Source organism: Anolis carolinensis, chromosome 4 (genome assembly GCF_035594765.1).
Source record: "Anolis carolinensis isolate JA03-04 chromosome 4, rAnoCar3.1.pri, whole genome shotgun sequence".
Lineage (NCBI taxonomy): Eukaryota > Metazoa > Chordata > Lepidosauria > Squamata > Dactyloidae > Anolis > Anolis carolinensis.
The window spans coordinates 37,920,441-37,936,938 of record NC_085844.1 but is presented as its reverse complement, the minus strand read 5'-3'; the positions used below and the strand labels follow the sequence as shown (position 1 = coordinate 37,936,938).

The window sequence follows — 16,498 nt, the reverse complement described above, 5'->3', positions numbered from 1 at the left end:
GTTGTTGAAATATCATAACATTACATATGTACATTTTAAATTTGTGACTTTCGGTCGACACTTGCTTGGTGATTTGACATGTTTGCTTCATATAAAGTAACATCTGCAAATACAGTAAGATGGCAGTATATTTAATCCTGACATTGCTGGCTTGTTTTCTCTGCTTTCTTCAGACCCCTGAGTTTAAAATTAATGTTATTTTTAACAGCTATTTATAAGGCTTCCAAGTCTCTGCATGTCTGGAAAGCAGATAATGGCAGTTCATATTTTTTTATCAGACTGATAATGTGTTATTAATTATTTTTTTAAAATAGTAGTCCTACCAGATTCCTAAGTTTTGTCCCAGGTCTGAAATTTTATGAGAACCAGACTGTACATTCCTCTCTTGTTAGACAGTATTATTTTCAGAGATGTTAACCTGTTAGTGATTAACCAAGATTGGTGTCTTGAATGCTTGCGGTATCAGAAAGCCTTCCCCTGAGGACTTTTACAATCCAAGGAGAATTTCCACATTTGCACTTAGATAAGATGTACTAACCTTTGTCTTTTTCTTTTTTTTAAAAAAAAAAGGGAAAAAATCAGGGAATGGAAAATTTGCCTCTATAAAACAGTATTTTTGTCAAGTAATTCTCATGGATATTAGCAAGAATTAAGTTTTGTTCCTGAAAGTGTTGTTGTTTTCTCTTCATAATATTTGTTGATTTTTGTATGTCTGCCAGCCAAAAGTCATAAAACACCGTGACAAAAGGTTTTTTAAAAAAAATAAAAAATAAAAAATAAATATCAAAAACAAATGATACCCCCTCGGACGTGGCTCAGAAGTCAACCTTTTAACTCCCCCCCCCACAATGTCCCCCATCCCCTTAACCTTTGTGTGTGTGTGGATCCCTTCCCCTTTTTCTCCCTCCCCCTTTTCTCTCCCCTCCTCTTTTCCCCCCTCCTCCTCTTTCTCCTACCATCCCACTTCCTTTGTAAGAGCCCCACTCACTCCCCCCTTCCTTCCCCATGTATGTATGTATCTCTGGAATTTTACTATGTGTAAAAAAAAAACCAACTTAATAAAGATTATTTAAAAACCAGGTCAACGCTGGCCTTTTCACAGAATGGAATATTACTATTTCCTGTCCCCCCCCCTCTGTACATATGAACAGAGAGTTGAATTGAAGTTTGGATGGTGATAGGTTGGGCAGAAAATCTGCAAGTTCTTTTTCCTGAGAAATATAACAAATCTGCTTTTGAGCTCCCTAAGCAGGAATGTGCAGGCATCATGCTTGTGAGCGATCTCACAAGCCCATAGAAAGACAGGCATTCTAAGTCTTTCACTTAGAATGTGTCAATTTGCTTCTGACACAATAAAAAGTACCTCCTATATCTTAGGTGAGATGCATAACAAGGGAGCATGTTTGCAGTACAAATTTCCACTGCCACAATTGTTCTAAAGGATCTCATTTGGCGAACACCTTGAAAGCAATCTCTCCTTTTCTTGCCCATCTAGAACAATTTGCTCCATGTTGGTTTCCACAGCATTCGGTCCATCTACTTGGGCTCTTAAGCAATCCTTTCTCAAAACATCTTCTTGTTCTGCAGGTCTTTGGGAAACTATGGACTAACCAGTTTCTGAACTGGCTGTTTGATCTTGAATGCACTCCACCTTAAAGAGATCCCTTAGTACAGTGGTTCTCAACCTGTGGGTCCCCAGATGTTTTCGCCTTCAACTCCCAGAAATCCTAACAGTAGGCAAACCGACTGGGATTTCCGGGAGTGGTAGGCCAAAACACCTGGGTACCCACAGGTTGCGAACCACTGCCTTAGTACCAAGATGATTCCATGTATCAAATCTCAACAGACTGTGTATAAGAGACACATGAAAAAGAAGAGAGTGTAGGATCCTGACATGACTTGTCAGCGCTCCCAGGTATTGCCACACCACAGCCTGAGGTTGTTTCCTCAAACTTCTGTTCAGTAGGAACCAATTCAGCAAACGCAGGAAAGAATAACCTTCTGCTTCAATTTCTATCTGGTTTAGACAGTCATATGGAGTGCTCAGCTAGTGTTATATGCCTGAAAACAATCAATCAAACTACAGGAAAGGAGATTCCATCTGAACATCAGGAAGAACTTCCTCACTGTGAGAGCTGTTCGGCAGTGGAACTCTCTCCCCCGGACTGTGGTGGAGGCTCCTTCTTTGGAGGCTTTTAAACAGAGGCTGGATGGCCATCTGTCGGGGGTGCTTTGAATGTGATTTCCTGCTTCTTGGCAGGGAGTTGGACTGGATGGCCCATGAGGTCTCTTCCAACTCTACTATTCTATGATTCTATGATTCATTGCAAGCAATTGTCATTGGTAAAGTGTCAGAAAATGAAATTCTTGGCTCATTCAACAATCTCTCTGAGGAGCATTGTGGAGTGATCATGTTTCTGCAGGTTTAGGCATTCAGGTTGGCAATTCCAAAAATCACCTCATGCCATGCTCCTGGCTGTAGTGGAAAGGCTTTGACTTTAATTTACCCCATTATTATCAACCAGAAAGCTCTGGACATTCTCTGGATGTCCAGAAATGACTTCTGGTTGAACTTAGGGTTTTAGACCAATGTAGATTGGACCATAGTTATAAAGAAAAGCACTGATTTACTCAATGGCTAACATATTTTAGAAAAGTGAAGTTGTTCACTTATTTGTTTCTTAATGTTTTAAAAAGCAACAGTATCTGAAAATTAAAGTGTTCAAACATTATTGTATGCTTTTTCTTTGGTGACTTTTATCATTTAATATTAGGCCTTAAAAAACCAATAAGTTATCAATGTCTTCAATTAATAATGGTACTTTCTCTTGCGAAAACAATTCTAGCGGAGGTTGTAATATAAGTAAAAAGCTTATCTTCTTGTTCAGTCAATTGTAAGTTTAAGTCTGTAAATCCTAATAGATAATACTCTGGTTTTCTTATAAATGTTCTTTTTAAAATCTTTTGTGATTCTTCATGAATCTTCATCCAAAACTTTGTTACTTCTTTACAAGTTCACCATATGTGATAGAAGGAGCCAACTTGTTCTTTACATTTCCAACACTTATCAGAAACTGTTTTGTACATTTTGACTAATTGTTTTGGTGTAGTATACCATCTGTGAAACATTTTTATCCAGTTCTCTTTCAAATCTATTGCATATGTATATTTTAATTTTTTGCTCCACATTTGTTCCCATTCTTTCATTTGAACTGGCCTTCTTAAATTTTGGGCCCATTTTATCATACAATTTTTAACCTGTTCCATTTCAGTCAGCCAGGTAAGTAATATATTATAAATATTTGATATTACTTTCTTTTCTAATTTTAAAATCCTATCCCAAATCGCCTCTTCCCAACTAAAACCTAATTTTTTATCTTGGAAAAAAGATCTTGGAATCTTTGTTGATAACAAGAACATGAGCCAACAGTGTGATGCAACAGCTAAAAAAAGCCAAGGGAATTTGGGCTGCATCAGAAAGAGTACTGTGTATATAGAGTATAGATCGAGGCAAGTCCTGGTGCCTTTGTATTCTGCTTTCGTTAGACCGCACCTGGAATGTGTCCAGTTCTGGGCACCACAGTTTAAAAGAGATATTAACAACCAGGAAAATGTCCAGAGGAGGGTGACTAAAATGACCAGAGGTCTAGAGACCATTCCCTGTGAGGAGCATCTTAAAGAACTGGGTATGTTTAGTTTGCAGAAGAGAAGATTGATAGGAGACCCGATAGCCTTGTATAAATATGTGAAAGGGTGTCATGAGGAAGAGGGAGCAGGCTTATTTTTTGTGCCCTTGAAACTAGGTATTGGAGCAGTCGGTTCTGCCTCAAAGTGTGGTGGAAGCTCCTTCCTTGGAAACTTTTAAACAGAGGCTGGGTGTCCATCTGTCAGGGATACTTTGCTTTTCTACATGGCAAGGGGTGGGACTAGATGGCCCATGTGGTCTCTTCCAATTCTATTATTCTATGATATCAAACAATCATGAAAGTGATAGTAAAAAGTTACAAAAATGGATTAGTGAAAAATACAATTAGTAAACAAAATAAAAATGATAATACTGCGGAGATTTTGAAAGATAAAAGACTTCACACATAACATCGTCAACAGAAAATGCTCCATATGTATATGCTGCCAAATCTGGACTTAGTGAGTATATTGAGGTGTCCACATTTGCTGATGGCAATAAATTGTTTAGTATGTTGAGAACAAAAAGAATTTGTAAAGATTTCCAAAATAATATCATAGAATCATAGAATCATAGAATAGAATCATAGAATAGTAGAGTTGGAAGAGACCTCATGGGCCATCCAGTCCAACCCCCTGCCAAGAAGCAGGAAATCGCATTCAAAGCACCTCCGACAGATGGCCATCCAGTCTCTGCTTAAAAGCCTCCAAAGAAGGAGCCTCCACCACAGTCCGGGGAGAGAGTTCTACTGCCGAACAGCTCTCACAGTGAGGAAGTTCTTCCTGATGTTCAGGTGGAATCTCCTTTCCTGTAGTTTGAAGCCATTGTTCCGTGTCCAAACTGGGGAAATTGTTTTGCAATGGTAATGAAAAATTTAGTGAAAAGAAGTTTAAAAAACCTATTCCTGCTGGAGCCAAAAACCCAACCTTTATATATTCACTGATGAGATGTGAACAGGCAGCAATTGATCAAGGGATCTTGGGGTCATGGCTGATATTTCAAAATTCTAATGAAAATGATATCTTTGTGAAAGTGTGCGGTTGCGGCATGTGGTGGGAGGAAGCGAATTCCAACCTGGACATAATTAGAAAAGGAATCTGAAATAACACTGCTAATATCAAACTGCATGTCCTTGGTATGAACACATCTGGAATACTGTGTACTGTTGTCATCACAGAACTTTAAAAGTATGTTGTTGTTATTATTATTATTATTATTATTATTATTATTATTATTATTTTAAGATGAACAATGAGAAAGTTGGATGTATGTGCATACCACATATTTATATCATTGCATATCTGAGTTGTCCTCAGATGGCTCTTAATACTTTTCTGGTGGTCTTTTGATGCAAAGCTCTGCTGTGGGGTTGTAGTGATGCCATTGTCCTATCTCAGCAGTGGGATTTAAAATCAATTGGTACTTGAAAAAGCATGTGCTAAGAGAGGTAGGAAATAGAACAAAATACAGCCTTCAAAACAATCAAGAGCATTTTTTGATCCAGTCCTATATTTTATCAAGTCAGACAATTCTGTTACTCTTACATTTTCCCTGTGACTGGCCATCATGGTAGTATTTATTTATTTGTTTATTTTATATTCCACCTTTCTCCCTGTGCAGAATCCAGCACTTTAGAATTTTAGGCAGATGTCTTTCACATCACCTGTTTTCTAATCCTTTTTTGTTGGTGGTGATGTATGAAAAAAATATGTTCTGACATTGACCTGTTTGGCATCTGCTTTGGATATCTATTACATTCAAAGAGTGGATCTGTTTGAATGTAATAGTAAATACTAGTTAAAGGCTGTAAATAATAGCACTATTAGCAACAAGTTCCTTTTCCTAAATTATGTGATTGGGAAAGTCAGGGGTTGTACAAGATTAGTGTTTTGTTTTGCTTTCCAAAACTAAACACTACTTTTTTTGTTTTGGAAAGCAAAACAAAACACTAATCTTGTACAACCCCTGACTTTCCCAATCACATAATTGGTGGTGAACTCTTATCTCAATTGTTTAAATTGTATGTATGTATGTATGTATGTATGTATGTATACACACGTTTAAGTAAGAGCTGTACACTGGGTAGAATTGATTGCTCACATCTTTGCACCCAGCAGTTCTAATTCACAGGCAAAGCAATGCAGTGCAGCCAGTTAGCACTCATAGTTTCTGGAGTACCTGGAGTGTCATGTTGCTGATCTGTTCTAGGAAGTAATGTTTCCACAGGTAGCCATTCTTGCTGTTGTATTCTGTCACTGTCTCTGTATATTAGAACTGCTGAAAGGCAAGAAACGGAATATCCACAATCTGGCATTTCTGTCATTTGCATAGGACCATATTTAAAGTATGTGCATGCACTTAGACATGCAGAATATTATACGGCAATCTCATGTCATTAAAGTGGAGTGTTATAACTTATAACACAATTACCTCTCCCTCTTAACTAGCAACATAGCATTTTACTTTTCAAAATAACATTTCAAATTCTGAACAAAGTTTAATATTCTGAGAGTAGGTCTTTTGATGCAGCTGCAAGCAGGTCTATTTTAGAGTGACATGAATATGCTATATTAGCCAAGTTTAGATGAACTCTGACAATCACCCACTTAGTGTCATCGGTGAAAAATAGCCAAGTGAAACCATATTCTTGATACTGCCTTGTTTAACCATAGTTAAGATTAAACACAGTTTAAATTTTGATTGTAAGGAAACCTGCATTTCATCTGTAACATATGTGTGAGTTTACAGTCTTCACTTGTAGTTTTGGATTATGTCTGAAGGTATCCAATCTCATTTTATACACCATCTATACACATAATAAAAGTGAAAATCTGTATGCGTGTATGTGGTTGAGGTGTCCACTTACACAGACAGCCTCTGGCTTTCACAAACAGCTTTAATCCAGAGTGCTGAGAAGCCACCAAAGCCCTCCCTTAAAGGACATTGCAGGTTACAGCGAGCCACATCCCAGGGTTCTTTTCTCTCTCAATTGGTGTAGAATTTGCATGACCCCAATCACTACCTCTCCCTTAACCCTCTCCTCTTCTTTTCTATGGCACACAGTAACTGAACATACTATAGAGAGAGGTTTGGGGAGTTGTAGGAACTGGAATATATAGTCTACCATCAATCTAAGAGTATTCTGAACCCCACCAACAATGGACGTGTAGCTAATTTGGCACACAGACCCTACATGGCCAACTTTGCATACTGGCAGGGTTTGGGGGTGATTGACGTTGACATCCAGGAGTTATAGTTCACCCGTATTCAGAGAACACTGAACCCATCTGATGACGGATCTGGAGCAAACTTGGCACACAAATTCAACATGGCCAACTGGGGATACTGGTGGACTTTGGGGGTTATTGACTTTTAACTGTTGGAGTTCTAGTTCACCTGTATTCTGTGAGCACTCTGAACCCACCAATGATGGATCTGGACCAGACTTGGCACACAGATCCAAAATGGCCAGCTGTGCATACAGGTGGTGTTTGGGGGTGATTGCCCTTGGTATATGGGAGTTGTAGTTCACCCTTATCCAGAGACCACTGAACTCAGCCAATGATGGATCTGGATCAAGCTTGGCACATAGAGCCAACATGGCCAGCTGTGCATACAGGCCTGGTTTGGAGAGGATAGACCCACGATTCTGGGAATTGCAGTTCACCCACATTGTTATCTGTTTTCTAATGGGAGCATTTATACAAAACTAAATCAAAGACTGGCTTTTTTCTAATGAATAGTGTTACTAATTAATTAAATGATACTACCTAGGACCCCAAAACAAACAGTGCCTTTTTCTAATAACCCAGGCACCGCTGGGTACCCAAGCTAGTATGTACATTAAGTTGCATATGTCCCAGTTTGTGGCAAATTATACTTTACCCGTTTGCCAAAATAACAAATTACAGTTTGTAAAAAAAAATGGATAAGAGCCTATATCTCTAAGACTTACATCTCTATATTTATCAGTATCAAATCATTCACTCTGAGAAAGTTGAATCTGCTGTGATTTTCTAGTATGTATACATACTTTGTACATTTGGTGGCAGTGGTGAGGGTTTGGGATGTGTACATGCTGTAAGAAATCATATGTTCATAAAATAGAAACATATTCTTTTAAAAAAAAGTTACAAAATTTCCCATTTTATATGACTACTTGGTAAAACTACAAGGAAATATCAAAAGGATTAATACTAGCCACAAACTATTCTCAGTTTCTGTTTAATTATCTGAAATTGCTCAAAATAGCATAGTCTGTTCTCCAAATCAGACATTCAGGTTTGGGATTTTGAAGAAGTAGAATGCATCTTCCAACAGTTGAATGAGAGAAAGCAAGGAATGCCAGGTGCTGTAGACTGTATTTCAACAGAAGGCAATGGCAAACCATCTCTAAGTATTCCTAGCGTAAGTACTCCCATCCCTATGAAATACATCAGGTATTCAACATTAGTTGACAGTCATTTTTATTGAAAATTATGGTACAAGTTAATTAGCATAAAATAAGCCTATTTTCAATCTTTTATAAAAGTGATAGATTTCACGAAGCTATTGTTCATCTTAAACACCTGATCAATGTTATTAGAATAATATAAACAATTTTGTCAGACTAATATTGGTAATATACATGGCAATACATAATGTTAACAGAGTTTCAAAAAGATATGTGTATTATTATTATTATTTTAATTAATAATAATAATAATTTATTTGTTGACCAGTCATATGACCATTTCAAAGTGCAACACAAATAAAAACAAGGCAAAAGGGATGGGAGGACAGCAGCTGACCTTCTGTTTGCCGTCAAAATCTTATTTTCCTGATTCTTCTTTCAGGAAATGTGCTCTTTTCTTGATAGCTTTCAGGATAAAAAGGCTTACTCTGTTTATGGTGGATCTTTCTCATCCTTGTAAAAGGAATGTCAAAAGATCATTTCTGTTGGGGGACCTAAAATTAGATAGTAATGGATGTAAATATCTGTGTCGAAGTTCAGCATATGCTGGGCAGTCAATCAAAAAATGTTCAATATCTTCCACTATTTCTTCTTCCCAGACACAAAGTCTCTCATTTCTTGGGATGTTACAGTAGCAACCAGTTTGCATCATAATACCAAGTTGTTCAAACCTAGCCCTGGTATATATTCTTCTTAAAGGTAACGGAATTGGAATAGTCAGATAGTGTTCTAAATGAATACTCATTTTGTGGGAGGCTAAAATCTTCGTGGCAGAAAACCTACCTATACTTGCTAGTTCCAATTGAGCATAGATATCATGAGTGCGTTGCAGGAGCACTTGTTTTGCCCTAGGTCCTAGATCATTCAGAAATTGTAAAGGAAGCCCAATTTTAGCGATCTCATTGTTTAAGGCCACTACCCATGCTGACTTGTGGGCACACTGGTCTTGATCCTCTAAACATAGGCGAGGAAGTCTACTGGAATTCATCTGATTTACCTTTGACCAGTAATTGAATTGTCTCATTAAAATTTGAGCTTTTACTGGAAGCATTCCTAGCTCTGCCCTTACTGCAGCCATCAGCGTTGTTCTGGAAAGGCCAGGAGCATGCGAAGCTGCTTAACTTGGAAAGCTTCGATCTTGGCCAAATTGGTGTGCCCCCAAATTTCAGCCCCAAATATAAGTGTTGGCATTATTTTTTTCTTAAAGACTTCCAGGGCGGGTCTGATAGTGCCTGGGTATCTATGATGGTACAGCTTGTAAATGGAACCTGCTGCTTTCGTTGCTCTTTGTATACTGTGAGTAATATGGTTAGACCAAGCACCAGATGATGAATAGCTATTTGTAGCTATTAGTTTGTTCCAAGTGTACACCATTCAGGGTCCAAGTATACCACTTCCTGTTTTTTCCAAAGACCATAGTTTTGTATTTATCCTTGTTCATAATGAGGGAATTTAGCTCGCAATACAAATTGAATTTTGCCAGAGATCTTCTCAGTCCCACTGGAGACATTGCCATGATCACCATATCATCAGCGTAAAGTAAGATGTTGATAGTTCTGGTCAGAACTTTAGGCCATGTAGATTGTCAGAGGATGTTTTCATGGTGTCATTTATATAGAAATTAAAGAGAAAGGGGGCTAATATGCACCCTTGTCTCACACCAGTTGATGTTTTGATTTCATTGCTCAGGGCTTCACTGGGTCCAAGTCTGATTTTCAGTACTGTATCAGAGTACAACGTAATGCTTAAAGTAAGTAATCTTCTGTCAATGTTTGTGGCAGCCAGCTTTTCCCATAATGGGTTGCGGCAGATTATGTCAGACGCTGAAGACAAGTCTATAAATGCTGTATACAGACTCATCCCCCTTGAATTATACTTTTGGATTATATGCTGCAGAACAAGGCAATTATCTATGGTTGAACGTCCCTGTCGGAAGCCTGATTGTTCTTCACAGAGAATATTGTTTGCATTGGAACATTCCTCAATTTTAATCAAAAGATATTTTGTGTAAATTTTTGCTGTGATATTAATCAGGCTTATAGGACGATAGTTTTTAGGGTTGGTTTTTTTCTCTATTCTTATGAATAGGGGCGATAATGCTCATTTGCCAGCCTCTAGGTATACTGCATGAATTGGTAATGTGAGAGAACAGCCCTGCTAAAAGTTGGGCCCACCAATCACTGTTCTTAAATAGTTCGGCCGGCTTTATTATTTTGAAGTGTGTTGATGATGGCTATTACTTCATTTGGCTCAACTTGTGGCCAGGCCGGGAGGGTGTCAGGATTATAATTCATAGTTAAGTGTTTTACATTGTTTGAATTGCCTGCCTTATTAAAGAGGTCACCATAGAAGGTTTCCCAATGAGATGCAGGAATTGGGGAGTCTATTGAGAATCTGACTTGTCCCAGTTTTGAAGAAACTAGTTGCCAGAAGACCACTGAGTTCTTTAAATGTAAGGCAGAGTTCAGTTCACTCCGGATTTTTATATTGTATAAGGACTTCTTCTGGGAAATCAGTTTTTTGTATGATCTTCTCAGGGATAGCATGATACCATTAGGTATCATCAGAAATAGAAGGCAAAGAGACCTAAAAATACCAAATTACTGTTTAACTACCGTATATACTCAAGTATAAGCAGACCTGAATATGAGCCGAGGCACCTAATTTTACCACAAAACTGGGAAAATCTATTGACTAGTATAAGACAAGAGTGGGAAATGCAGCAGCTACTGGAAAATTTCAAAAATAAAAATAAATATAGATACTAATAAAATTGCATTATTTGAGGCATCAATAGGTTAAATGTTTTTGAATGTTTACATAAAATTGTAATTTATGATGATAGTAAGACTTTAATAAGATAAGACTGGCCAACTTTGATTACCTATATACTTGAGTATAAGCTGACCCGAATATAAGCCAGCCAGGACCCTCACTCGAGTATAAGCCGAGGGGAACTTTTTCAGCCCTAAAAAAGGGCTGAAAAACTAGGCTTATACTCAAGTATATACTGTACTTTGAACTGCTGCTGTGTATTCTCCTTTAATTTCAAGACTTTTGTAGGCATCCTGTCTACTGAAAGGAATGGATGTTGTTTAATAATAACATCAGTTGTACACTCTATCTTCTGAATTGATATTTTACAACTGAGCAGATTTATATGGTGCATGATTCCTGAAATCCAAGCATTAAAGTCTTACTTGTGAAAATGGGAAGGTAGTCAATTTGAGAGTTATTCCAAAATAATGCTCTACAACTTTGTTCACCAATTATTACTATATTGCTATGAGAAAATAAAAAAAATATAAAGGACAGAAAATTGTCTAGTTTGACCAAATTTTATGCATGCTGTGTACTTGGAATTAAGTTACACAGAGTTCAGAATGAAGCGTAGTTACTTAGATGTATGAAGTTCAAAAGAACATTTTTTACAATGTAATACCTTTATAAATCTTTAGTTTTTAAAGTGTGCCATATACTTTGGTTTTGTTATTTAATTATTTGCCAAATTTATATGCCTCTTCATGGCAAAACTTAAAAGTTTGTACAGATAGAATATCATTTATCCAGAATTCCAACATCTAAAATTGTCCACATGAGTGGCTGAGATGGTGACATCTTTGTTTTCTGATGGTTTATTGTATAAAAATTTTGTTTCATGCACAAAATAATTAAAAATTAAAAATACCTTCAGGTTATGTATATAAGGTGTACATGAAATATAAATGAATTCCAAGTTCAAATTTGATCCCAACACCAAGATACCTCATTATGTATGTGTATGCAAATACAAATGTTCAAAATGCAAAACACTGCTGATTACAACCTGTAATCTGCACCCAACCTTTAGAAGCAATGTTTTCTTAATAGGTAAGAATCTGTTCTGCCTAGAGTGAGTGTTTTTTCTGCTGCTCTCTATCTTTTAAGATCACTGTTTTAATTGTGAGTGGTCATTGAAAGGTAAACAAATTTAATTTGCACAGACATACAACATTGAACATGCCAATTGTTGAAGGGAATGACAAGCTAACAGCAAGTCTAGTTTGACACTGGATGTAAGGAATCTTTTACTGAATCCTTTGGTGCTGCTAAGGTTGACTCAGTGATCTATCTAAATGACCTTCTGGGATTTTCTATCGGCATAAATGACACCTCTATTCAGTGGCATAATGTAGGAGTCCTTGCTCTGTGTAAGATTCTTTAGGTAATCAGCATGGTGACCTTCAAGCTCCTTTTCCCACAGTTCTTAGCCCACATGGTCACTTGTTTTCCAGGGTAGCTAGACACAATGAATCTGAAAGGGAGATAGGAAAGGAAGGTGATAGAAAACTATGTAATTTTGTCAGCATATATGCACGGATCCAGTATTCTGCCATATGAGGGGGAAAAAGAAGAGTTATCAACTGCCCTTGCTTTCAATGTGTGAAATGGAGGAGAAATTTACTAAATGATTGGCTGTAAGAGGCCTCCTGATTTCAGAGACTGGTATCAAGGAACATTTTAGAGGGACTTACTTGCTAAGTTGGATAAAACTCCTCTAACATCTAGGCTCAGATCCATGATTCTAGATAGCCTAGGATGTGCATTTCAGTCAAAGAATGTGTCCGTAGTGTGGTTACCTGTTGAAGATGTTCCCAGACTCTTATATTTCAGGACCAAATCTTAGGTTGTTCTCCTGTGAGTTTACAGGATGTACATCCTTGTAAGGTTACAAGAGTGATGTCACAATTGGAAGCAAAGAAGCATCAACCCTTACACAATATACAGATTACAAATATACCTGTGGTCACAGAGGGCAGCTCGCGGTGATGTTGTTAAGCAGGATACATTCAGCTTTACCCATAGTTACGTACATTCAGCATGTCACCCTGAGGAATGGAGATTGGGTAATCCTAGTACAGAGCACTATATTGGCTTATGGGTTGTTTCAGTTGTTGCAACCTGAGGATATAGATATGATGCCTGAAGGAATGCGGTGTTCAACATACTTGCTCCAATCATGCCTCAGTAGTAGTTTCTAACATCTACGATGTGGCACCAAACACCTGCATCCAGTAATAAATGCTTTATTACTTTGAAACAAGGTAGGACTGCGTGTTAGGCTATTGGCATTAACTGGACAGCTTATTAAGTATGCAACTTATCAGAACATAAAGAGCTACAGTTACATCTGATCAATTTTTTAGAACAAATTAAAGTGTTTGGGACCTAGATATCTGAAGGAAGAACTGTTCCTGTATTAAACTACCCATGCATTCTGATCATTTGTATAGAACTTCCTCTTGGTATCATCATCATCATCGGCGATCACTTGTGTCCAAGTAGGATGGTCTTCCAAGCATAGGGACTTGGTGGTGGGTCCGTAGGTGACTTATTCTTGACCCGCCTGTACTTCCACAGTGAGGACACCAGTTTCCAGATGGAAGGCGGTCCCGGTCAGGGTTGGCTTGACACGCCTTCCTCCCGGTGCATTTCTCCTTTTTGCCCTCCAATCGTGTCTCTTCAAATTCCTCAGCACTGTTGGTAAAAGCTGACCTCCAGTTAGAGCGCTCCAGGGCCAGAGCTTCCCAGTTCTCAGTGTCTATGCCACAATTTTTAAGGTTGGCTTTAAGCCCATCTTTAAATCTCTTCCTGTCCATCAACCTTCCATTTTCTAGTCTTCTGTTGGGATTAGAGTAACTGCTTTGGGAGACGGTGATCGGGCATTCAGACAACGTGTCCAGCCCAGCGAAGTTGATGGCAGAGGATCATCACTTCAGTGCTGGTGGTCTTTGTTTCTTCCAGCACACTGACGTTTGTCCGCCTGTCTTCCCAAGAGATTTGCAGGAGTTTTTGGAGGCAACACTGATGGAATCGTTCCAGGAGTTGAGTGTGACGTCCGTAGACGGTCCACATATAGTAGGCATATAACAGGGTTAGGAGAACAATAGCTTTATAAACAAGCATCTTGGTCACCCTTCGAATGTCCCAATCCTCAAACACTTTCTGCTTCATTCTGAAGAATGTGGCACTCGCAACGCTCAGACAGTGTTGTATTTCAATGCTGATGTTGATTTTTGTGGAGAGGTAGCAGAAATGGTCAACATTTTCTAACATTACAGCATTAAGCTGTATTTCTCGCATTGCAGAGGGGTTGGCTGGTGCCTATTGAAAGAGCACTTTGGTTTTCTCGATGTTCAGTGAGAGGCCAAGCTTTTCATATGCTTCTGCAAAGGCATTTAGAGTGGCTTGTAGGTCTTCTTCTGAATAAGCACAGAAGACCTTTTCATCTTCTCTTCTAGGTAGCATGGTAACATCATGTTACCTTCCTCATGTTATGTGCCCAAGATTCTTTACAAAGCATATGGAAAAAGATGGCTGTTAGTTGACAGAAAAGGAAACTGACTCACTTGTTGAGATATTTCTAATCTGATAATTTTTGTTCTGTTTAATAGGGCTCTTGTTTGTTTATTTGGTGAACCAAATGACAGCTTCTGTATTATGACATGCCTAAGATGGATGGAGCTTATATTCTCATGTCATAGATGAGCATGCTCTATGATGTAGTGTAAATTAGGTTTGTCCTCTTCAGTTGCCTTCCAATTCTTCTGCTTAGAACATATTGTGTGACTCAAAACCTTGCATATTTTACATATGCAACTGCAAGTTTTTTAAATGATGCCTAGCAGATGGCCATGGAATAGCAGATCTGCTACTACAATTGCATATTTTTGCATGTGCAAAGGAATCTGTTTCTCAAAAGTAAAGTCACTTTGTTATCACACCAAACTGCTAGGAAATGATAGCAACTTTAAAAGTTTAACATCATAATCCCTCGGCTTTCAGTTAGTGGTCATTTAATGTGTTTGCTGTTTGCATTTTTAAAGCATATTAATTTCAGTGTAAAATGATAGTAATAGAAAACATGACAATCTGCTTTGGCAAGAAAAACTTTTATAACAAATAATTGTGGCAATTGATATGAACGCTGATGGTAAACTGTATAGCTGCAGCAAAGGAGTAATCACAATGTAGTTGTGAACTATGGAAATGGTACCTAAAAATTATCCATGATGTTTACACTAAATGTAATAATTAGCAATGCTGCATCCCAAATCAGCACTGAGGAACACTTCTAAACTAAAGACTACCTATAAGGTTAAGGGAAGTAATTGGTATACTGCTTAATCAAGTCTTCTTGAAAATGAATAAAGACTTCAGGGAAGAAGGAAAATGCAGTTTTTAAGGAACACAACATGTCAGTAGAATTCTTTTTAAGAAAGAAACAAAGATAGCAGTAATTAATGACCCTGACTCTGTGCCAAAAAAGCTTTCTTCTGAGAACTCTAACTTAATTAAAACTTAAGACGTTTCAGTAGCCTCAGAAAGCCCCTGATGGGGTGAACTCTTGTAAACTCGTGAGAAAATTTTGTAAATTAAAGAAAAAGATGTATGTTACCACTGGTGCCATGACTCTAATCCCTGACAGTCAAAGAATCTATTTATCCAAAGCCTTTTCTTTTAACTGGCTCACACCTGCAGGCTTACTGACACTTCCTCTGTACCAGAAAAGACATTTTTTGTGTTTTACGGAAGATCAGATAATAGGAGTCCTGCTGTTTCTTTTGTTTTTGTGCATTGTTCATTAGCCTGTGAGTAGCATGCACACTTGATATGCTTGGCTTACTCAGGGGTAGCACATTGGCAAAAAGCTTTAGGAGACACAATATTAGTGAAGATGGAAAATAGTTCAAATGAATACTCACAGTTGAAGGCAAGCAGAATGGCAGAGACCTGCTGTTCTTCACACTTCCAGATTTCAAGAAAGCAGTATTTCACTCTGGACAGTTCTTATTTTGTTAAAGCGAGAAGAATCCTTTCAAATTACACATTTTGGTTTAATTAATGCAACTTTGAGCAAGCATGTGAGGTTCTTACTTGATACAAGAATGTCCTGTTTGCATTAACATCCTATAGAATGAGGGAATTACTTGTTGACAAAATACAACAAACACTTTTTACTTGCATACTAATTAAAATGAATTGTCTTATTATCTACATAAGAAAGAGGGAATAAAGTTTCATCTGTATAACAAAATATATTTTCTATATGATGTCAAAATTCCACTCCTTGAAATAATAATAATAATAATAATAATAATAATAATAATAATAATCACTTTATTTTTGTATCCCGCCTCCATCTCCCCAAAGGGACAAGCCCAACAACAACATAACAAACACAAATCCATAAAATTAAAACATTGTAAAATATAAAACAACATAAAACACATCAACAAATTTAAAACCTGGACAATAATAATAACTGAATATTCAGAGAATAAAATTGTACAGAACTATGAATAGGGCTCCTTGGTAGT

The 16,498-nt window shown here is 37.6% G+C and overlaps 1 protein-coding gene and 1 long non-coding RNA gene across 11 annotated transcripts in view; one reads left to right on the top strand and one right to left on the bottom strand.

The window, feature by feature from the left end:
• The window catches only part of zfhx4 (zinc finger homeobox 4), a 222,935-nt gene that overhangs the window by 91,450 nt on the left and 114,987 nt on the right, over positions 1-16,498 (top strand). The gene's annotated exons all lie outside the window — the stretch shown is intronic.
• Positions 5,769-12,857, bottom strand: LOC134298842 (uncharacterized). Of its 2 annotated transcripts, none has more exons than XR_010005953.1 (2): positions 12,758-12,857; positions 5,769-5,962 (listed from the first exon to the last, which is right to left on the bottom strand). It is a non-coding gene; the product is annotated as an uncharacterized LOC134298842 (long non-coding RNA). The 2 variants fall into 2 exon arrangements; XR_010005952.1 differs by having other exon boundaries at positions 12,653-12,845.